General features: G+C 38.2%; 1 pseudogene; it reads right to left on the bottom strand.

Moving 5' to 3' along the window:
• Positions 1-9,452: 9,452 nt before the first annotated feature.
• LOC124959927 (olfactory receptor 5W2-like) lies at positions 9,453-10,388 on the bottom strand (annotated as a pseudogene).
• Positions 10,389-24,235: the final 13,847 nt, after the last annotated feature.

Below are 24,235 nucleotides of genomic sequence, written 5' to 3'. Positions count from 1 at the left end.
AATATTTTGAACTATTATTTTATGCTATCTGCATACAAGTTATATTGTAGGTTAATCCAAGGAAGACACATTTTAATAAGATATGGGTGGTATTCTAAATTATTTCAGAAAAGGGTTTCACTGCAAAGAATAAAAGGACATAAGAGGCTTTTAGCATTGCTACTTAGAATAGGGAAAATGCAGAAATGATGTGCTCATTTTCAATGTCTATTCCTCTTTTCTATGACCAAGTATTCAGGATAAATATTCACAGGGTATTTGAGAATTCTCTTCATCTTGACTGTTTAGATAGTCTTTATAAAATGCTTCAGTGTAGATGTGAATACTGAGAGCTAATTACCTTGGTTGGACTTGAATGTAACATTAAGTTCACTGTCACTTTTAATTGTAGCCTAGATAAACAAATGAAGACCAAGCCTATTGTGTATATTAGGAAAGTTGGATATTCCTTTAATAATTGTAATGTTAATAATAAGAAGCTCTCACAGAGATGGTTACCTAATTTGGAAATCTTACATTTATCTTATCTTCTGTCATGAATTTTTCTTGTCTTATATAATCTTGTGTTCTATACATTTTGTTTGGATATAATTCCAACTAGGTTGGAAAATTATTAATATAAGAAATTCTGGGTCTTTTGGGGTAACTAAAATGAAAAAATGATCTTATGTTCATTCAATGAAATAGAAGTAATTTACAGTAACTATATAATTGTAAACTTGTCATGATAAATTAAAAATCACTTATTAATATTGCATTGTTAATGACATAGAATAGTTTCATCTATGCACAATGAACTATTCTCTGGAATGCATTGCGACCTTCATTTTTATTTGTTTGTTTATTTTTGCTAGACTTAAGATTAATCCATGGGTCTTACATGAGGTAGGCAAACACTTTACCACTGATGGTTGCTTTTTTGATATTTAACTTCCCTAGAACAATGATGAGAAAGTATCATTTAAAGGTTTTATCAATCTTTCTTGAAACCAGTGATGAATAATCCGCTTTCAAAGGGCAAACCCTTATATTTCTCTCCTTACTTGGTAAAGGGCAATTACTTTCTTGTTCAGTTAGAGACACTACCTCATTAACTTTTAATATGAGGAAGTGGAAATACATAATATTTAATGCTCTGATCAATGATTTAAAATATTAGAGTCACAAAATAAAGATAAAATTTGGTGATTCAACCAGAGCCACAATCCTTTCAATGAATATTGAAGTAAAATTGTGCATTTGCCTTTGTATTTTAACTTAGAATTTCAAAGTGACTCTGGTAGTTGTGATATCTGTTAAAAGGAACATAATTTATATTTATGTTTTATAATTTTTTACTCATGTGCCTTTTAAAATATTCAGTTCTGAAAATATATAAAATTTTAGCATTTTTATACAATTTTTAAAAATTATTCATTATAAAATTAAAATGTAAAACAAATGATTTATAATTTACATTGTGTACCACAGTTATCATATGTCCATCATAATTAATCTGAAATGGACAATTGTTTCATTTCTCTTGTTCCTGAACTCACATTAAAATTGTACAAATTCTTCACAACAGTATTTCTTATCAACATATGAGTATATAACTTTGTCACCTAAAACATGTCTGTTAATTGACCCTTTATTTCCTGTGGTAATAAAGTTTTTCTCACAAAAAATCAATATGATAATTACTACACTACTTCTTGGTATAACTTATATTGCACATTTTTTGGTAAAATATTCAGAGAAACTGTACAATGTCACTGGAATTACACCTCTTAATTATATTATTAAAAAGAATTGTATTTTAAAATGATTTCATTATTAAAAATATCCAAAGTTGCTGTTTCCATTATTAGAACAACAGAGCTCTTAGCATCCTTAAACTGGATCACATTGAAACAAAAATGGAAAGAGAAGTGTATTTTTAATTTTTTTGACTAGTAATGTTAATATTTTTTAACATCACCAACACAATGTGTCAAAATACTCATGAATGCCTGTCATCAATAATTACTTTAATAGCTAATTATGATTATATTATTCTAATTATTGATGAAAACAAAACTGGTAATTTTCTTATTTTCCTAAAAAGTTATGGGAAACTACTAGAAAATGTCACTTTCTCAGTTTCTGAGCTTATTTTAGAAGTTTGTAGGATGATTTATTAAATGACAAACTGTTTGATTTTCTTTATTGAATCTTTTTTAACCCAATGTTATCATAATCCTGGCTTCATTTAAGACTTAGAAACTCAGATTGGCGTCAGTATTATGACAAAACAAAAAAAAACTATTGTTCTCGAATTAGATATTCTAAAAATGCATAACTTTTCTACAACTTGTCACTGGGAAGTCAGTTAACAAAGCTTTAAGTAACCAGAAACAGTATTACACAGCTGGTAGGGGACAATCCAGAAAGATCCTTTCTAAGAAATGGTACACAGGGGAAAACCTAAACTTAAATTGGATGAGGCAGTAAAATTGTTGCAACACAACCCCACCATAAATACAAAGGAACAGGAGAATGATTTGTAACTTATAGCACATTGATGTATGAGAAAAACTGTGTATGAGAAGCAGCTGCCAAAAGCAGAAAATGCAGAAAGACTAAATCAGCAAACCAATCCAGGATTGCATGGAGTGCAATTTACTAGGGCTTAGAGAAAGAGGCAGCATATCTTGGGTAGCAGAAAGACAGGAGGATTCCTATAAACCTATGCATAATAAAGGGTTTAATGTGCTCAATTAAGCAAAGGCGACCTGAGGCCTACTGGAGTATACTTAAGCTCCCCCCCAACAAGCAACTATTAATAAATCAAACATCAGTTAAGAAATAGTCCACTAATCTGCCTCACTGGCTAGCATGAAATACTATCATCCTATAGGATCCTATTTGATCACCAAATAGGTACGATGACACTTATCAAGACGGTTATTGTCATATTGAGAAGGATCCTTACATTCCACTTCTGAAAATTTCTCTTAAAATCCTACAGCCTTCCCCTGTGCCATGTGCCCTGAGCCTGTGAGGGTTTATCATTTTGTTGGTGGTATCCTACAAAGCCATCTGTCTATACTGCTAACAGGTTCTAAAGCAGCAGTTGAGGCACATGCAGGAAAAGAAAGAACAGTAAACTAACGAGGATAACAATCAATGTCTTTCCACCAAGAGATCTAGGATTGAGACCAAAAAATTAGCTTTTCTCCCAAAGATGATACAGAGACAGAAAGGGTGGTGGTTGGGGTCTTACGTGACATGAGGTTGGCATATTGTTGTTATGAGATTCGTACACACAGCCTTTTGTTTGGATAATAGCACACCTTTCCCTCATTCTGTTATTAAATCAAGGGTCATGTGATTTTGTAGCATGGCTTCATTATTTGAAAACAGGGTAAGCAGCAAATGTATGTAGCTATGGGTTAAAAAAAAAAAAAAGAAAAAGAATTATAGCAATGGCTAATCTGCACCATCCAGTAAAACAATAATTACAAGCGGTACCATATTTGCTAGATAATAGGGCAGCAGCAGCTGATGCACAAAGCAAACTGCACATATTAATCGATGGTATGGTGTCCATTAATAAATCCTAAAACTAAGAATAAAAAGTCATGCTCCATCAAGAAGCTGACATTAGTACCCTAAATTTGCTTAGACTACCCAGGGCTTAAAACCATGACCAGGGATCCAGAATCCAACAGGATGAACATGGAAAACATGAACCAATTCAGATGGCCGAAACACCACACACCAGGACAAGCAATATCCAAAACACCACGGGGGAACAGACCATTTGAGTTCTCATTTAAGAGTCTCCTCCCCTGGATTTAGCATTTGTGTGTTTGTGAAATTATCACTCTGTTAGTATATCACCTTGGACAGAATCTGGATGCATAGATTAGAAAACTGTGGTATTTGTGGCAGGTAACAATGTCCCCAGGTACTAATAAGGGGAAAGCACACCAGCCTTATGAATGTTGAAATTTTCTTTTTTGCTTTTTTTTTTTTTTTGGTGGGAAGGGGTATTGGTACTGGGAATTCTTTCCTACTGAGCCACATTCCCAGGCCTTTTTAATTATTATTATTTTTTATTTTGATATAGGGACTCACAGTGTTACTTACAACCTTGCTAAGTTGCTCAGAATGGTCTTGAATTTATGATCTTCCTGCTTCAGTCTCCTGAGTCACTGGGAATTCAGGCATGTGCCACCATCCTGGATTGGAAGTCAAAATTTTCTGAGGACTGCACACAACCAATGTGAGCACCTATTAGGGTCCATATCTGTTGCTAAGACATTTATTCTCTCTACTAATCTTGTTGCTTGGCAGTTATATTTCAGATGTAAGTAGTATAATACATCATTCATTTGAGCCCAATCACGAACAACACATCTTATAAAATGGGTGCCTCAGTTATTATTCATGGTTTGAGTATACTCATGCACCACATTTAAATTCAAGGTTTTTTTGTTTTGTTTTGTTTTGTTTTGTTTTTGGTACTGGGGATTGAACTCAGGGGCACTCAACCTCTGAGCCACATTTTGCATTTTATTTAGAGACAGGGTCTCACTGAGTTGCTTAGCCCCTCACTTTTGCAGAGGCTGACTTTGAATTCTCAATCCTCCTGTCTCAGCCTCCTGAGTTGCTGGAATTATACACTTGTGCTGCTGTACCTGGCTTACATTTAAGACTTTGATGGTGGCAGTTTGGTTAGCTTTCTAGCTAGGAAAGGTTTGCATGAGACCAGTAGCTGTATATACAGAAGTTACAGTGTGCTTAGGTCCCTTAATGATTTGCATGACAACAGTGTAATCAATCTGGAGTCCTGTGCAGGTCAAATAACTCAGTTTATTTGTTCTTGAATGTGGGTCAGGAAGTGGGGTGGCGGGGTGAACCCACCTACCAAAGGTTCTCAAATTGCCACCAAATCACAATATTTCAGTTGTGAACATGCTTCCTTAGCTGTGTTCCACTCTACATAAGTCCACTCTTTCTTTATGACCACAAGGCCATTTCAGTTATCTGGGTTACACCAGAACCAACACCTAAGTGAAAGTATTTGCCTCCATATTTCAGGGGTAGAGCACTTAACATGATGGATATCCAACATGCAGCTGATTTTGTCTCCCTGGTTCGTGCCACTGTCCACATATACTGCCACACCATGACTCCACAGTGATTGCTTTTCCAGTATGAACCATTGTTCCAATTGTGATTGTACCATCTTCATTTTAAGGATGGCACCCTGCCAAATAGTTGAGCCCAAACAAGTCATGGCTCTGAGATCCTGTCAGACATACTGCCCTTAGTTCTGCCCATTCACTGCACTGATTTTCCCCCGCCTGAACCAGAGAGTATCCTGGTTGGGTTCTAATGCTGCTGCAATACAGACTCTTGGGCTCCACCTGATGAACCCATCTGCTTGCACAGCATTTTTTAGTATGGGAGTCAAACCCTTCAGCATCTGTCACATTACAGGCACTGGTGCAGTAGCCCATGGGATGAGTTGATTTTTATAATTAACAGACTCAACAAAGTCTGCAGCTTGGAGGTCAATAAAGTTGTTAGAATGCTTTGCTGTTGTAAACATGTGTGCCATTGATTCAAGGTAAGGGTCACTGTTATTGAGGACTGAGGTTGTTTTTAATAGATCATCTACTTGCTTTAAGAAGTGAAGCTAATGTGCACTGTGATTGGCAGAGTCTTGGTTGGTGGTTTCACCAGTACTAGGGCATTTTGTACTGCTAGGACTGCCATTTGAAAGGGATTTAATTTCAGTTTCCTTTAAAAAATATTTTTAAAAATGCACAATTGTAACTTTAGTCCTTGTGACTCTTGTAAGACAGCTGCATCAGACCATCTTTTGCATTGAAATCTAGTCGTATTGGCATACCTGGTAAATGGGTACTGTAGGCTTATACTTGTGTAGTCAAGATGTTTGCCTTTTTGAATCTGGAAGCCAATCCAGACCTATAAAATCCCATTTATAATTAACTAATATAGAGGATACAGGCATTGAGATAAATAGGGAATGAAAGTTTGCCAGTCATACAGAGCCCTACAAAAGACTAGGCATCCTTTACTGCATGAGGTATAGGAAAAATCTGACTTAATTGAGTAGTATCCCAGGTATTGAATTAGCTTAACCTGCTCAGATTACCCCAGGAGAATTTACAAATAGTATGATATCCTGAAATTTTAGAAGGATAATGACTCAACATTTTACATGGAGGTTGGTACAAAGGTCTGTAAGACAGCATGACTTTCTCAGAAAAATGTCATCAGTATAATGAAACTAGACATGATTAGTAGGAAATGACAGTGAGGGCAAGACTGTGGATTGAACTGAGGGGCAATCTAACACTAAGCTGCATTCTCAACTCTTTATTTTGAGACTGTCTCTCTACATCACCACACCTGGGCTTGAGCTTATGATTCTGCTGCTTGAACTTCCCAAGTACAATTACAGGCAATCACCAGTGCACTTGATGTTCAAAGTGAGGTCTAGAGTCAACATGCAATGATGTTCTCCAGAGAAACAGGAAAAACTGTTATTAATTCACTCAGAAAAACAAGAGGTCCAGAAGAGCCAAAGCAATCCTTAGTAACAAAAGTGAAGCAGGAGGCATCTAAGTATCAGACCTTGAATTATACTACAGACCTACAGTAGTAACCCCAAAAAAGCATGATTTTGGTATCAAAGCAGACATGAAGAACAATGGAATGGAATAAAAGACACAGAGGCAAAACCAAATAAATACATTTATCTCATACTAGAAAATGTGCCATAAACATACACTGGACAAAAGATAACCTTTCAACAAATGGTGCTGGGAAAACTGGAAATCCATATGTAGCTGAATGAAATTTAATTTTGTTGCATTATCTGGATGGTTTGCACTACCTTATACAAACTTCCCACCTAGGACAGGGTATTGATAGGACTCCACTTTGCTTTTCTCTTTAACACAATCCGATCACTCTGATTTAAGCCAACATTCTCCCACAGATTTTTTTTCAGTGTTTTCCCAAGCAAGACAGCTATTCCAGGGATATTTTCAAAGATTTCCTAGAATGAATGTAGGAGCACCTGATACAGTACCAAGGGTGTTTAATGCAGTGATACTTGCTTCTCCTTCATTGTTTTGTTCTCATCATATCTTTATGTGATTGTCCATGGCCCTGGAAAACATGGATTGAGTGCCATGGATTTGAGTGCATTTAGCATCATATTTTATTAGGGCAATGTTTCTTCTCTAATTTGGTGGACAAGCATAAAGTGAATTCTATATGAGACCTCAGGTTTCCCTCTTATTTCCTTCAATCTGGAAACAACTTGGATCCCATTCCTAATCTCAAGGTTTGCAAGGGATTCATCCAAAATGACCTGCATTGACTGAATGCTCAGGCTAATTGTCTCTCTCTGTGGAGAGAGCAGAAAAGAGAAGTTGCAGCTGCTTTATGTCTTTCCACAGAGCTACCAGTAAGTCCCTAGGTGGAGTTGATTACCTATCTTTGAAACATCAGTGAGTGTGACGATTATGCAACATTTGCTTTGTAGCTTTCCAGATAGTCCCTTTTTTCCCCCCTTTTACCCAGATGTGTTTGTTCTCCCCACTTAAATATGTTTAGTAACTAGACACGTTCTATCAGAGTCACTTTATCTCTAAAACAGCTATGGCTTCCTCAGCATCATATAAAAACTATTCTATTACTAAAATAGAAGAGAGAGAGAAGGGTACCATATCATAATCAAAAGGCTAAAGAAACCGAAGGGAACCACACAATTCTCAAGGGACTAACAGAGAGAAAGCAGAAATGCCCTTTTCCAGGGGCTTCAAAGAGAAACCCTGTCCATGTTTCCTCAAAAGCCTGATCAGTACACAAGCCATCAGGCAACTGGAAGTGGAAATATCAAACATCAAAGACACAGAGATGTAAACTCTTTACTCCTTAAGAAGTGAATGTCCTTGTACTTATAATACCTTAGTATCCATAACCATTTTATATATTTTCTTAAAACAATTGCCTGGGTGTGTATGTTTCACAAACCATAATCTCAGTTACTTTTGCTTTTTTAACATTTAGTAAGCACTCAAAAATGTATGCTTTATGGTCCCTTACTTTATTTTCCTTGTTTTTCCACTTTATATCCCAGGTGTGTAGGGACACCCCAGGCTAGTCAATGTACAGAGGAGCAAAAGTCCTTGAAGTTGAGCAAGCTCCTCAGGACGAAAGGTGCTCTCTTTGAATGACTTAGAGATGCTCTGCAACTCCTCTGTCCTTGAGGCCTGGAGACATTATCTTATTATAATAACCTTTGGTAGTAGTGGACTCTGAGAAGCAAGCAAGTTATGTGATCTGCACATGCACAAAGTTAATTGCACTATGTAACCTAACGTAACTTCATATGACCCTGGAGTAGAGAATAAACTGACTGGATTTTCCATGGAAGCCACTTCTTGCTGTTCACCATCCTGTGTGCTTGCCTCTTTATTGCTCTCCACTTAACCTTTATATCTGGACCCCAATTAACCTTGACATAGTCGAGAGGCCACTGCTTTGTAAAACTGGGTGGAAGCTCAGCACTTGATCAAAGTATGCTTGCATTCTTGTATTAGAGATATTGCTTTAGATACAGAGCAACACAGAATAATCACCTAAGAGATTCATTGTGAAAAAGGAAGAGAAGGATTTAATCAGGGCCAAATACAGGGGAAAAGCAAAGGAAAATTTCCTGAAGGAAGTGATGGGGGCCTGACTGCTGACAATTCCAGCACACACACGTACTTTTACTTATCAAGGCTCTTTTACACAACAAGCTGTTTGGATTCTCCAGTGTTATAGATGCACATGCCTAAAAACTTTCCTAGTGTCAAACCCTGCACTAGAAACCCTTCCAGTCCACACTTCTTCTTTGGTCTGGGACTGAATAACACCATAAGGAATACTATCCTCTTCCTCCTGAATTTCCATATTCTCCTTTAGAATATATCTCACTATATTTTTATTTATTGTTCTGAGGTCATTATGAATTATTTCTGTGTTCAGTAAATTAATGTCCGTTACTTCCATTAAAATATCAGTCACTTGTAAATAAACTACTAAATTCACAAAAGCATGCAAAGTGCTTAAATGTGTAAAAAGTCAATTAGCAAAAACATTTTCTAAATTTTTATAAAATTGAATATGAATAAAAAATTGATCATATGAAATGTTGGAAATTGAAAGGCTCAGAAATGCTACACAAAGATGGGGCACCATTTATTGATTCAAGAGCAATAATGAAACAAGACACATGGAGATCTGCAATATTTTCTTATAATCATACCTTAATAGAAGTGCACATTTTATTAAATTAATTATATAATATAATTTTTGTTTCTTGCATATCATGAAATACAAGTTTACAAAACCAACCACTTTAAATAAATATGCATATGTATAGATAGTATAATTATTTAAAACCACCCTTTGCTTCTGAGTTTTTGCAGAGCCTCTTTCACATCCTTGTAAAGTAAACTAAAAATTAGAGGATTCAAAATGGGAATCACAAGGGTGTAGCACAGTGAGCTCATTTTATCTTGATCTAGAGAGTAAGAAGAACTTGGTCAGAAATACATAAAGAGCATAGTGCCCTGGAATACTGCAACTACAGTTAGGTGGGTGGTACAGGTAGAGAAAGCTTTGAGCCTCCCCTCAGCAGAGTGGATCTTTAAGACTGATGAAATGATGTAGCAGTAAGAGACCAGGACTCCAGAGATGGTACTCAGTTCAATGAATCCAAATATGGTGAATAATACCAGCTCATTGACTTGTGTGTCAGAACAGGAAAGGAGATAAAGTGGAGGTAAATCACAGAAGAAATGATTAATCTCATTAGACCCACAGAAACATAAGTGGAATGTTAATGTCATGTGTATCAAAGCATCTGCAAATCCTATGAGGTAAACCCCAGCCATGAGCAGTGAACACACCTTAGTGGACATGTCCACTGCATAGCGCAAGGGGTTGCTGATGGCCTTGTAGCGATCAAAGACCATCACTGACAGTAGCAGACACTCAGCATCTGCAAAGATACAGAAGGTCAAGAACTGCAGAGCACAACCAAGGAAAGGAATTGATTTGTTCTTGGAGAATATGTTGACCAGCATCTTGGGACCAACTGCTGTGGAATAGCAGAGGTCACAGAAGGAGAGGTGGCTGAGGAAAAAGTACATTGGTGTGTGAAGCTGGGGATCCACTCTAATTAAGAAGATCATTCCAAGGTTTGCCAGAAGATTAATGAGGTAAATCAGGAGAAACATGATGAAAATGGTCACTCTGAAGTCAGCATTAGTGGTAATTCCCAAGAAAATGAATTCACTCAGGGATGGACAATTTTCCCTGTCCATTCTTTTCCTTTCTTGTCTAAACTTTCAAAGCATAAAAAATACATATTTGATTACATTTTACTACCAGAACACAAATAGGACAGAACACAATTTGTATCTGTAATTTTTTTAATTCTAAGAAAAATTTGGTCATTTGTTCTACTCTACAAAAATACATTGTATGCTTCTGATAGGAAGACATAAATAGATAGTAGGTAAGAAATTTTGAATTCATGAGTTATTTGACTTAAAACAGTATGAGGGTCAGTTAATACTTTATACATGTATAGGATTCTTTTCTTTAAGCATCTGTGTATTTATGAATATGTAATCCTTGTGCATGTGTGTATGATTCTTAATTGTACTAAGATATGTAGAAAGTGGAGAATGGATAAATGTAGCTATTTTATCTGTATGTTTTCTTATTACTGTGGTACTTCTATTATCAATTAATTAATTAATCAAAAAAATTTCAAAAATACCTTACATTCCTGTATATCCCTATTCAATGATAAATTAAGTCTTGCTTATGATCCTATGCAGAATTTAAATAAATATAATGCTATTTTATGAATACTATCAAGTTCACTCAGAATTTTCCAGTTCTGAGAACACATTAGCATTATTTTTTATCATTATGCTTCACAATTCACAAAACTACATAAGAAGGCATGAAGTGGTTCATTCACAAAACGTCCATTTATTTCCAAAGAGATCAATTTTTTTTAACCCTAGAGTTCAAAATTTGGAAACAAAGGAGCTTACCTGAGATGAGCTGTTCATTTGTCACTGAGCTTCGAGCAAATACCATTGTATTATAACAGGCAGTATTTGGGACTTGAACTCTCTGAACTCTTTTCCCTCAGGCTTTGAAATTATGCAACCATGCAATTACATTTCTGGTAGTGTGTTGTCCCCTGTGAATATGTGAGCATCTTTAGTGAATGTTGAACTGAAATCTGAAGTCACTATATGGTGTATGTCAGAATGAAAACTGCAAATTAGTTTGACCTGTAGGATATAAGAATATGTGCACATTTTATATTATAAAATGTAATGTGCATAATCCTTGTCCAGCTGAAGCAGAATCAATGAACCAAATAATCCCTCATTTAATCAATTCCAACTTTTCTCTCTTGTCCATCTTTTCCTTCATTTCTGCAGCACTATCCTTCACCCTCTAAATGTTTTTCATTGAAATACAATTCATATACTATACCTTTCACACTTTAAAGTAAGCACAGCAGTGGATTTGACTGTGTTTGGAAGGTTGAGTACTCTAACACTTCACTTGAAAAACAGTTTTCATCCCCTCCATGGGAAACTCAGGGTCATTAAGTTGTCACTCCTCTAGTCCCTCCCCTCAGTTCCTGGAACCTTCTATTTACTTTCTGTAGATTAGGTGTGTTCACCTAATCTGGTTGTCAACTACAAACAGAGCCACATAATACATGGCCTTTTTTCTTGCTATTTATTTGTCTTACCATATTTTTGAAATCTATTCTTTGCACAGCAAGTAACAGAATTTCCTTCCCTTTCATAGCTAAATAATTTTTCATTTTAGTGTGTCATACATTTTATTTGCTCATTCATCAAATTAAAGAGATCCAAGTTGTTTCTGTGTTTTGTCTGTTATAAATAGTAGTGGTATGGACATTCCTGTTCATGGAAGCTTTGAGGTTCACTTTTCACCCAGTATTGTCATATTCCCCTTCCCCATCCACATGCCATCAATCATATTTCTCTGATTGTGTGACTGTTTCACATTCTCTACTTTAATACTTGTTATTGTTTGGATGTGCAGTGTTCCTCAAAAGCTCACATGTGAGACAATGCAGAAGACTGAGAGGAGAAATGATTGAATTATGGAGCCTTAACCCAATCAGGGAACCAATCCTCTGATGGGATTAACTGAGTGATAAATGAAGTTGCTTTAAGTGTAGCTTGAGAAGGTGCCTGGAATGTGCCTTTGAGGTATATATATTGTACCAGGAGAGTGGAGTCTCTTTCTCTGCTTCATGATCATTACGTGAGCTGCTTCCCTCCACCATATTTTTCTGCCATGATGTTCTGCCTCACACTCCTGAATGTCAATTTGTGCAAGACTGGAAAGCCATACATAATATTGTTCAAGATATTCACCTCATAGTACCTAACTCTTATACCCTATTGGCAATGATGCCAGGAAACTACAGCTAGTTCAGAGTACTAGATTTGAAGGAGGAATTCTTGTGTATCCCCCTGGAAAGTAGTCCCAATTATGGTTTGCTTTTAAATGGCAGGACCCAAATACTAAAGTAACTATGCAGTATTGTTGGACTGTCCTTCCTCAGTGTTTTAAAAACTCTCCCACTTTGTTTAATAAGATTCTGGCAAAAGACTTATGAGGGTTACAGCTGTATAGAGGTATAGAGATGGAAAATGAAAAAAAAAATCCCTAAGATAATGAGGCCTGGGAAAAGGGAGTGGAAAAGAAGACCACGCACTGACAGCCTTCATCTCCTAAGACAAATGTTTTCCAGTGCCAGTCGCAGAAAGGGAAGATGTGTCTTATCACCTCTAAAATAACAGTCTCTAGGAGATATTAACCTTCTTCAAAGGAAATCCTCTCCAGACACTGCCACAGACCCCCAACCTAATGTTCAAATTCCTGAGTGCCCAAGGAAAAACTGATATGTTCACTAGACCACCCCTCAAAATAAATTATATAAACCCAGTCCCTTTCTTTCTTCAGTGACTCATTTTCCACCAGGAAAGTGGTTCCACTTTGCCACTTCATCCCTTCATCCCCTGTTTTGGTGTGAAACTTCATTTCTGAATAAACAGTGGAGATGATTCCTGAGGTTTATGTCCTGCTGTCTTTTTGTGCTAACAAAAGGAATCCTTTTACAATATGTGGATGACCTGCTGGTAGCTAGCCCAGACTATGAACATTGTCTTTCAGATACTATTACTGTACTGAACCATTTTTCCTCATGTGGACACAAAGTGTCCACTAAAAAGTCTCAGACTTACAAACAACAAATCACTTATCTGGCATTCCAAATTAGCCAAGGAACTTGAAGTTTGATGTCAGATGGAAAACTGGCTATCTTGAATCTTAGAGAATCCAGGAAACAGAGGCATTTACATGGGTTCCTAGGAATGTCTGAATTCTGCATATTTGGATCTCTAATTTTGGACTAATAGCCAAAATGACTGCAAGGGGGGAAAAAAAACATGTTTATTGGGCTTGATACATCAGCTTGAACTGGACCAGTACAAACCCTTTTATACTGAGGAGGATGAAAAATGGGCAAGTTTTGACTCTCGGAACAAAACTTCAGGTGGTGACAAAATTCCCATGGACTCATTTTTATGCCCAAAAGACTGGTCTGGACCCTGGTAAAACAGCTACATGACAGTATACACTATAGGAGGGATGTCTTGGCAAATTTTATCAAACCCCATCTCCAGAAAACTATTCAGCAGGTGACACAAAAATGTGTCCTATTTGACCGAAATAATACAAAGACTGAAAGGCAACCTCCTAGGAGGGGAACACAGCATGTAGGAATATAGCCTTTTGATGACCAGCAAATAGATTTTACTCAAATGCACAGTGCCACAGGAAACTTTAGATATTTGCAGGTATTGGTAGATACCTTCTCCAGTTGGGCAGAGGCCTATCCTACCACAATAGAAAAGGCCTCAAAATAGCTAGAGTTCTCTTGAAGGAGTTGATCCCAAGATATGCATTTCCTTCCTTTATTCAAAGTGACAGAGGACAGTCTTATTGTAAAGGTAACCCAATGGGAGAGCAAGGCATTAGATATCCAGTGGAAACCACATGAATCCTGGGGATCCCAGTCAATAGGAAAAATGACAAAAAAATGAACCATGCCTTAAAGAATACCGTGGCTAAAGTATGCCAAGAATCCCACCTGCAGTGGAATGAGGTGTTGCCAATTGCTCTTCTCCAAATACGGGGGGTGCTCAGAAGTGGCCTCAGATTAAACCTCTATGAAATACTCTATGGGAGACCCTTCCTGGCACCCAAGGGAAAGAGGAGGATATGGTTATAGCAGGAGACATAGACTAAAGCAGTATTATAACAGGTCAGACAGATATTAATCAGTGAGCATGGGTTTGCTTCTTGCAGGTTCCCTCAAGTTTGGAATCACCCTTCATCCCTTCCAGTCTGGGGACCAGCTGCTACTCAAGACTTGGAAAGAACAGGGACCAGAGTAACAACTGGGAGAGAAATGGACAGGACCTTACAACGTGCTTCTGACAAATCACACATCTCTGAAACTCACTGTAATATAACCTTGTGTCTAACAGACCAGAGTGAAGAAGTGCCCCAGAGACTGACTGGAAGTTACCTCTCCTGCATGGGCATCACAACCATTAGAGGACTTAAAATACCTGTTCAGGAAAACCCAATGAGAGATTTTATGTTTTCATTAATTCTCTTGTTTTCCCCTATTCCCGCTCTAGGCTGGTGGACAACATATGGTCAGAAGAGCATAGACCTTGTCTACCTTGACTCTTGCAGTTAATTGCTGGATCTGTCTTCCCTGGGCTTAATCCTCTGTGGACCAAGGTGATGCCTTTGTACAACCACTGATGAACTTTACTCCAATCCCAGATGGAGACTGGATGCCAACATGGGACCTCAGAACCTGCACCATTGTCCATGGGGTTCCAGTAATGCATGAGCCAGCTGAAACTGTTTCCAATGTTCCCTGTCTCACTCTTCCTCTTATTGCCACTCATACCACTTACCTGGCCCACAGGGGAGTACGAATTCCAGAGTACCTTGAAATGATATCCCCTCCTGAACAAGAACAACTACCTCTGTGTATACAAAAGGTTACCCAATTTTCTACAGAGAAAATTACAGTAGTAACTGCCTATTCCTTCCCAGATTACTCTTGGATGGAACAAATAGGATTTAAAGTCAGGGATTACTTCCTCCTTGTGGACCCATTGCATTTATATAAAGAAACAATGGTCTTTTGTGCCCCTGCAGGACATGTTTCTGTCTGAAGTTTAATAATCATCCGTGGGCTACAGAAGCCTCAGAAACTTCATAACAGTCACCCAATGTTTTCTAGGAAATTTAGTGATACCATTCTCGATTCACTCTTTTTTTTAATTTATTTTATTTTATTTGTTCTAAATAGTAGTACGTGACAGTAATTCACTTTTTAAATGAATCTGCTCATTGGACGAGTTTGTTAAAGATCTTTACTCCAACAGCCAGGGACCTCCCCAAGGGGATCCCTGATGGCTGTGAATATTTCTTTGACTATATTTTATTACCATGGTGGGGAGGTTGTGGTGAATCATTGGGTCCTCTAAAATCTTTCCACCACTTTAATCACTCTGGTCAAGGAAACAGCCCTGTCCCTTTCAAATTTACAAATGTCTCTGAACTCCTTGGCCAAAGTAGTTTTAGATAACTGGGTGACTTTAGACTGTTTGCCAAACAAGGGGGTGTTTGTGCTATAGCTACACATCCTACTCTGTTTATACTAACACCTCTTCAAAGAGAATACTGGTATTGAAAAGATCAGGTAACAAGCAAACAAGCTGCAACAAACCCTTGACCACCACACATCCCTTTTGGATGGAATAAAACTAGGCCTAACTAATGTTCTCTGGAGTCTTCTCCAGGACACCAAGAAGGATTACGTCTATTTTACTAGGCTGCCTCCTCCTCCTTCTGACTATCCTGTTCATCATTGCCTCTGTGTATGTACCTTTCCATTTACTTTTCTGTTACTGTTCCTTCTTTTGCAAATACACAACCAAAGACAGGAAGAAAGAATGGCAACAAGTAAAAACCTTCCACTGTAAAGATGCCAGTCATTGCCCTTTCTCTGTAGGAAGCAGCTTGGAGATGTCTCTTGCCCATTTTTCCATAGAAATGGAAGGTAGAAATTGACAGTGGGGAAATGTAACAGTGATCAACTCACATTTTGAATATAGTTCTTTTTGCTCTGAGGCTTATTTTTAAAAGGACATGTTTTTGGTTTTGGTGGTGGTGTTCTTTCTCTTCTCCCCTCTCTCCTACCTTAATAAGATTAGGGAGATAGTATCATCTTTTTCTTCCCCTAGTTAATTGTCCTTTAACACACCCACCACAGGAAGGAGAAATCTGCCAGAAGATCTAAGAATTGAATATCAGAGCACCTTGGTACTCCTTGCCAGAGCCCTTCTGAAATGCAACCTTTAAAGATTTCATTTAAAATCTCCCTGTTCCTCCTGATGGGTACAATCAAAGTCTTTGGGACAAAAGTCCCCTGTGTTTCCTTTGCTAGCAAAGCAATAAATCTTCCTTTTTCTCTCTTCTCAAAACTGTGTCTTCATTATTGGATTGGCATTGGGGACAAAGACCAAACTTTTGGCAACAGTATTCGGTCCTGAATTTTGGTGAGATAATGACTCAACCTCTTGCCTGGAAGTTGGTACAAAGGCAGTCTACTGTCTTCTGTAAGAGAGCATGGTCTTCTCAGAAAAAATGTGATCAGTATAATGAAATTAGACAACATCAATAGGAAACAACACTGAGGGCAAGACTGCAGATTGAACGGAGGGGCACTCTAACACTAGGCTCATTCTCAACTTTCCTTTATTTTGAGACAGTGTCTCTACACCACCATGCCTGGGCTTGAGCTTATGATTCTCCTGCTTGAGCTTCCCAAGTACAATTACAGGCAATCACCAGTGCATCTGGCATTCAAAGTGAAGTCTTGAACCAATATGCAATGATAGTCCTCATAGAAACAGAAACAGCAGTCATGAGTTCACTCAGAAAAACAAGATGTCCAGAATAGCTGAAGCAATTCTTAGTGACAAAAGTGAAGCAGGAGGCATCTAAATATCAGACCTTAAATTATAGTACAGACCTATAGTAACAACAACAGCATGGTATTGGTATCAAAACAAAGATGAAGAACAATGGAACAAAATAAAAGACACAGAGACAAGATCAAATAAGTAGAGTTATCTCATACCAGATAAAGGTGCCATGAATATACATTGAACAAAAGACACAGTCTCTTCAACAAACAGTGCTGGGAAAACTGGAAATCCTTATGTAGTAGAGTGAAATTTAATTTTGTTTCACTCTCTGGACAGTTTGCACTTCCTTGTATACACTTCCCACCTAGAGGGCAGGGGGTTGCTAGGACCCCAGAATGCTTCTCTCTTCAACAAAACCTGTATCATTCTGATTTAAGCCAAAATTCTCCCACAGATTTTTTTTCAGCCACCAACAGGTCACTGGGTGGGGTTGATTACCTATCTTTGAAACATCAGTGAGTATGAAGATTAAACAACATTTGTTTTGTAGCTTTCCAGACTGGTCCCTTTTTTCCCCTTTTACGCAGACAGACTTGCTTGTTCTCCCCACTTAGATATATTTAGTACCCAGGCACATGCTATGAGAGCCACTTTATCTCTGAAACAGCTATGGCTTCCCCAGTATCATACAAAAACTGCTTTATAACTATAATAAGGAAAGAGAGAAGGCGACCAAATCATAATCAAAAGACTGAAGAAACAGAAAGAAACCACACAATTCTCAAGAGTCTAGGAAAAAGAAGGGGACAATGCCCTTTTCAAGGGACTGAGAGAGGGGGAGACCACATCATACTCAAGGGCAAAGAGAGAGAAAGGACCCAGACCATTCCAAATGGGCTATGTAGTAAAGTGAACTTTAATCCCTATCTGCCACCCTGAACAAAACTCAACCAAAGACCCAGAAATTAGACCAGAAATGCCTACATATTAAAAGAAAATGTAGGTCCAACACTCCAATACATTGACTCAGGAACTGACTTCCTTGATAAGACTCCTGAAGTGTAAGTAGTAAAATCAAAAATCAATAAATGAGATGACATCAAACCAAAAAACTTATTCACAGCAAAGGAAATAATCAAGGGTGTAAAGAAAGAGTATAAGGAATGAGTGAAAATCTTTGCCACTTGTTCCTCACATAGGGTGTTAATTTCTAGGATATAAAAATAACTCAAAAGACTTAACACCATAAAAACAAATAACCAAATCAAGATATAGGCAAAGGAACTAAACAGACACTTCTCAGAAGCAGAAATATGTATAGATAGCAAATATATAAAAAAATGTTCACTATCTCTAGTAATTGCAGAGATGCAAATTCAAACTGCACTGAGATTTCACCTCAGTGCAGTCAGAATGGCAATTAATGAGAATACAAATAATAGTAAATATTGGCAAGCATGTGGGTAAAAGGGCACACTCATACATTGCTGTTAGGCGTGCAAATTGGTAGAACCACTGTGGAAAGCAATGTGGAGATTCCTCAAATATCTAGAAATGAAATCATCATTTGACCTGGTTATAATACTCCTCAATATATATCCAAAGCAGTTAAAGTCCACATACTACAGAGTTGCAGTCATATCAATGTTTACAGCAGTTCAACTCACAATAGCTAAGGTGTGGAGACAACCAGCGTGCCCTTCAACCAATAAATAGATTTAAAAAGTGTGACATATATACACAACAGACTGTTATTCAGCCATTACAAAGAATGACTTTATGAAGTAGCCTGGACCCCTGCGGTGGGTGGTGCCTTTCAAGGCTAGCTTCTCAGACCAGACCGCCCAGTGAGAGGCTTTCTACACAGAACCAGCCACAAGTCCCCAAACCAACGGAGAGCTTCAATCCACAAGCAGCCTCTGGGATCAGGGCAGGGCAGCCAGAGACCTCTTCAGGCGGCTCTGCCCACTCCGGCCGCAGGCTCTTTTCATGGGGCGATCCAAGATGGCGGCCTAGAGGGTGACTGCACCCCCAGTCGCTCCAGAACATAGGAGTTAAGAAGGGGAGGCATTGAGAGACTCGGACTGAAATAGAGCCACAGGTGAGTCTGCCCACTGGGTAAAGCTCGGCCCGGGTGGCAGACCCAGATAGAGGTGGCTTATCAGAGCCGGGCAGGGCAGCTAGAGTCTTCCACAGGCAGCCCTGCGCTCTCCGGTGGTGGGCCCCACCCACACAGCCAGCTTCTCCAGGTTCTCGGAGCAGGCCCCCTAGTGAGAGCCTTTCTGACCAGAACAAGCTCCAAGTCCCAGAACCAGCGCAGCGCAGCGTACTCCGGCACGCAAGCAACTTCAGGGACCAGGATAGGGCAGCCAGAGACTTCCCCAAGTAGCCTGGACCCCTGCGGTGGGAGGTGCCTTTCAAGGCTAGCTTCTCAGACCAGACCACCCAGTGAGAGGCTTTCTACACAGAACCAGCCACAAGTTCCCAAACCAACGGAGAGCTTCGATCTGCAAGCAGCCTCTGGGATCAGGGCAGGGCAGCCAGAGACCTCTTCAGGCGGCTCTGCCCACTCAGGCGGCAGGCTCTTTTCACAGGGGTGATCCAAGATGGCGGTCGAGAGGGTGACTGCACCCCCAGTCGCTCCAGAACCCAGGAGTTAAGAAGGGGAGGTATTGAGAGACTCGGACTGAAATAGAGCCACAGGTGAGTCTGCCCACTGGGTAAAGCTCGGCCCAGGTGGCAGGCACAGATAGGGGTGGCTTATCAGAGCAGGGCAGGGCAGCTAGAGTCTTCCCCAGGTAGCCTTCCACACTCCGGCAGTGGGCTCCTTCCACACGGCCAGCTGCACGGTGCAGGCCCCCAGTGACAGCCTTTCCGCACAGAGCCAGCTCCAAACCCTGGAACCAGTAGGGGGCTAGGGGCAGCTTTCTTCGGATGCACTGCATTATCAAATTCCTCCAAGACATCAGGCTACTGAAGGCTGGGAGGTGATACGCCGGAAATCTACTGGGACACTATAAGCCAATAGTGGAAATCTGCAATTTCTCAGGGTACCACTGACAGCTGACCAATATGAGAAAACAAGGGAAGAAAATGTCCCAAACAAACCTAGATACTACATCAATAAAACCCAATGACAGCACAGCAGAAGAAATGTCAGAAAGGGAGTTCAGAATGTACGTAATTAAAACGATCAGGGAAGCAAATGAGGAGATGAAAGAGCAAATGCAGGCATTGAAGGAGGAGATGAAAGAGCAAATGCAGGCATTAAATGATCGCACCAATCAACAGTTAAAAGACCAAATACGGGAAGCAAGAGATCATTTCAATAAAGAGTTAGAGATACTGAAAAAAAAGCAAAGTGAAATCCTTGAAATGAAGGAAACAATAAACCAAGTTAAAAACTCCATTGAAAGCATAATCAATAGAATAGAACACCTGGAAGACAGAACCTCAGACATTGAAGACAAATTATTTAATCTTGAAAACAAAGTTGGCCAAACAGAGAAGATGGTAAGAAATCATGAACAGAATCTACAAGAAAGATGGGATAACATGAAAAGGCCAAATTTAAGAATTATTGGGATTGAGGAAGGCTTAGAGAAACAAACCAAAGGAATGAACAATCTATTCAATGAAATAATATCAGAAAATTTCCCAAATCTGTAGAATGAAATGGAAAACCAAGTACAAGAGGCTTATAGAACTCCAAATATACAAAATTACAACAGACCCACACCAAGGCACATTATTATGAAAATAACTAACATACAAAATAAAGACAGAATTTTAAAGGCCGCGAGAGAAAAGAATCAAATTATATTCAGAGGGAAACCAATAAGAATATCAGCAGATTTTTCAATCCAGACCCTAAAAGCTAGAAGGGCCTGGAACAACATTTACCAAGCTCTGAAAGAAAATGGATGTCAACCAAGAATCTTATACCCAGCAAAACTTACCTTCAAATTTGATGATGAAATAAGATCCTTCCATGATAAACAAAAGCTAAAGGAATTTACAAAATGAAAGCCAGCATTACAGAACATTCTCATCAAAATATTCCAAGAGGAAGAGATGAAAAACAACGATGCAAATCAGCAACAGGAGGTGCTAGCCTAAAGGAATAGCCAAATAAAGGAGAAACCAAATCATGTCAAAAACAAATATGAGTCAATTGACTGGTAATACAAATCATATCACAATAATAACCCTGAATGCTAATGGCCTGAACTCATCAATCAAAAGACATAGACTGGCAGATTGGATTAAAAAGAAAAATCCAACGATATGCTGCCTGCAAGAGACTCATCTCATAGAAAGAGACTCCCATAGACTAAAGGTGAAAGGATGGGGAAAAACATACCATGCACATGGACACAGCAAAAAAGCTGGAGTATCCATCCTCATTTCAGATAATGTGGACTTCAAGCCAAAACTAGTCAGAAGGAATAAAGAAGGACATTACATGCTGCTTAAAGGAAGCATATATCAGCAAGACATAACAATCATAAATATCTATGCCCCGAACATTGGCTCATCCACGTACGTCAAACGAGTCCTTCTCAATTCCAGAAATCAAATAGACCACAACACAATAATACTAGCGATTTTAACACACCTCTCTCACCTCTGGATAGATCGTCCAAACAAAAATTGAATACAGAAACTATAGATCTCAACAACACAATCAACAACTTAGACTTAACAGACATATATAGAATATACCATCCAACTTTCTTCTCAGCAGCACATGGATCCTTCTCTAAAATAGACCATATTTTATCCCACAAAGCTACTGTTAGCAAATACAAGAAGATAGAGATACTACCTTGTACTCTATCAGATCAAGATGGAATGAAATTAGAAATAAAAGACAGAATAAAAAACAGAAACTACTCCAATACCTGGAGATTAAATAGTACACTATTATATGATGAATGGACAACAGAAGACATCAGGAGGGAAATAAAAAAATTCTTAGAAGTAAACGAGAACAAAGACACATCATATCAAAATCTCTGGGACACTATGAAAGCAGTACTTAGAGGAAGATTTATTTCATGGGCACATTCAACAAAAGAAGTAGAAATCAACAAATAAATGACTTAACACTACAGCTCAAAGCCCTAGAAAAAGAAGAGCAGACCAATACCAAAATTAGTAGAAGACAGGAAATAGTTAAAATCAGAGCCGAAATCACTGAAATCGAAACAAAAGAAAAAATTGGAAAAATTAACAAAATAAATAGTTGGTTCTTTGAAAAAATAAATAAAATTGATAAACCCTTAGCCACACTAACAAAGAGAAAGAGGGAGAAAACTCAAATTACTAAAATTCGGAATGAACAAGGAAACATCACAACGGACACGAGTGAAATACAAAACATAATTAGAAGCTATTTTGAAAATCTATACTCCAACAAAACAGAAAACCTCGAAGACATCAACAAATTTCTAGAGACATATGAATTACCTAAACTGAACGAGGAGGACATACACAACTTAAATAAACCAATTTCAAGCAATGAAATAGAAGAGGTCATCAAAAGCCTACCTACAAGGAAAAGTCCAGGACCAGATGGGTTCTCAGTCGAGTTCTACAAAACCTTTAAGGAAGAGCTCATTCCAATACTCCTCAAACTATTCCATGAAATAGAAGAGGAGGGAACCCTCCCAAACTCGTTTTATGAAGCCAATATCACCCTGATACCTAAACCAGACAGAGACACATCGAGGAAAGAAAATTTCAGACCAATATCCTTAATGAACATCGACGCAAAAATTCTCAACAAAATTTTAGCAAATCGCATACAAATATATATTAAAAAGATAGTGCACCATGATCAAGTGGGTTTTATCCCAGGGATGCAAGTTTGGTTCAACATTCGGAAATCAATAAATGTCATTCACCATATCAACAGACTTAAAGTTAAGAATCACATGATTATTTCAATAGATGCAGAAAAAGCATTCGATAAAATACAGCATCCCTTCATGCTCAAAACACTAGAAAAAATTGGGGTAGTGGGAACATTCCTTAACATTATAAAGGTCATCTATGCTAAGCCCATGGCTAATATCATTCTAAATGGTGAAAAACTGAAAGTGTTCCCCCTAAAAACTGGAACAAGGCAGGGATGCCCTCTTTCACCACTTCTATTCAACATCGTCCTTGAGACTCTAGCCAGAGCAATTAGACAAACCAAAGAAATTAAAGGGATACGAATAAGAAAAGAAGAACTCAAACTATCCCTGTTCGCTGATGACATGATTATATATTTAGAGGAACCTGGAAATTCCACCAGAAAACTTTTAGAACTCATAAGTGAATTCAGTAAAGTAGCAGGTTACAAGATCAATGCTCATAAATCCAATGCATTTTTATACATAAGTGATGAATCTTCAGAAAGAGAAATTAGGAAAACTACCCTTCACAATAGCATCAAAAAAAATAAAATACTTGGGAATCAATCTCACAAAAGAGGTGAAAGACTTCTACAATGAGAACTACAGAACACTAAAGAAAGAAATTAAAGAAAACCTTAGAAGATGGAAAGATCTCCCATGTTCCTGGATAGGCAGAATTAATATTGTCAAAATGGCTATACTACCTAAAGTGCTATACAGATTCAATGCAATTCCAATTAAAATCCCAATGATGTACCTTGCAGAAATAGAGCAAGCAATTATGAAATTCATCTGGAAGAATAAAAAACCTAGAATAGCTAAAGCAATCCTCAGTAGCAAGAGCGAAGCAGGGGGTATTGCAATACCAGATCTTCAACTCTACTACAAAGCAATAGTAACAAAAACGGCATGGTATTGGTACCAAAATAGACAGGTAGATCAATGGTACAGAATAGAGGACATGGACACAAACCCAAATAAATACAATTTTCTCATACTAGACAAAGGTGCCAAAAATATGCAATGGAGAAAAGATAGCCTCTTCAACAAATGGTGCTGGGAAAACTGGAAAACCATATGCAATAGAATGAAATTAAACCCCTATCTCTCACCCTACACAAAACTCAACTCAAAATGGATCAAGGACCTCAGAATCAGACCAGAGACCCTGCA

Source organism: Sciurus carolinensis, chromosome 11 (assembly GCF_902686445.1).
Source record: "Sciurus carolinensis chromosome 11, mSciCar1.2, whole genome shotgun sequence".
In the NCBI taxonomy this organism is placed as follows: domain Eukaryota; kingdom Metazoa; phylum Chordata; class Mammalia; order Rodentia; family Sciuridae; genus Sciurus; species Sciurus carolinensis.
This window is presented reverse-complemented; position numbering and strand designations above follow the sequence as displayed.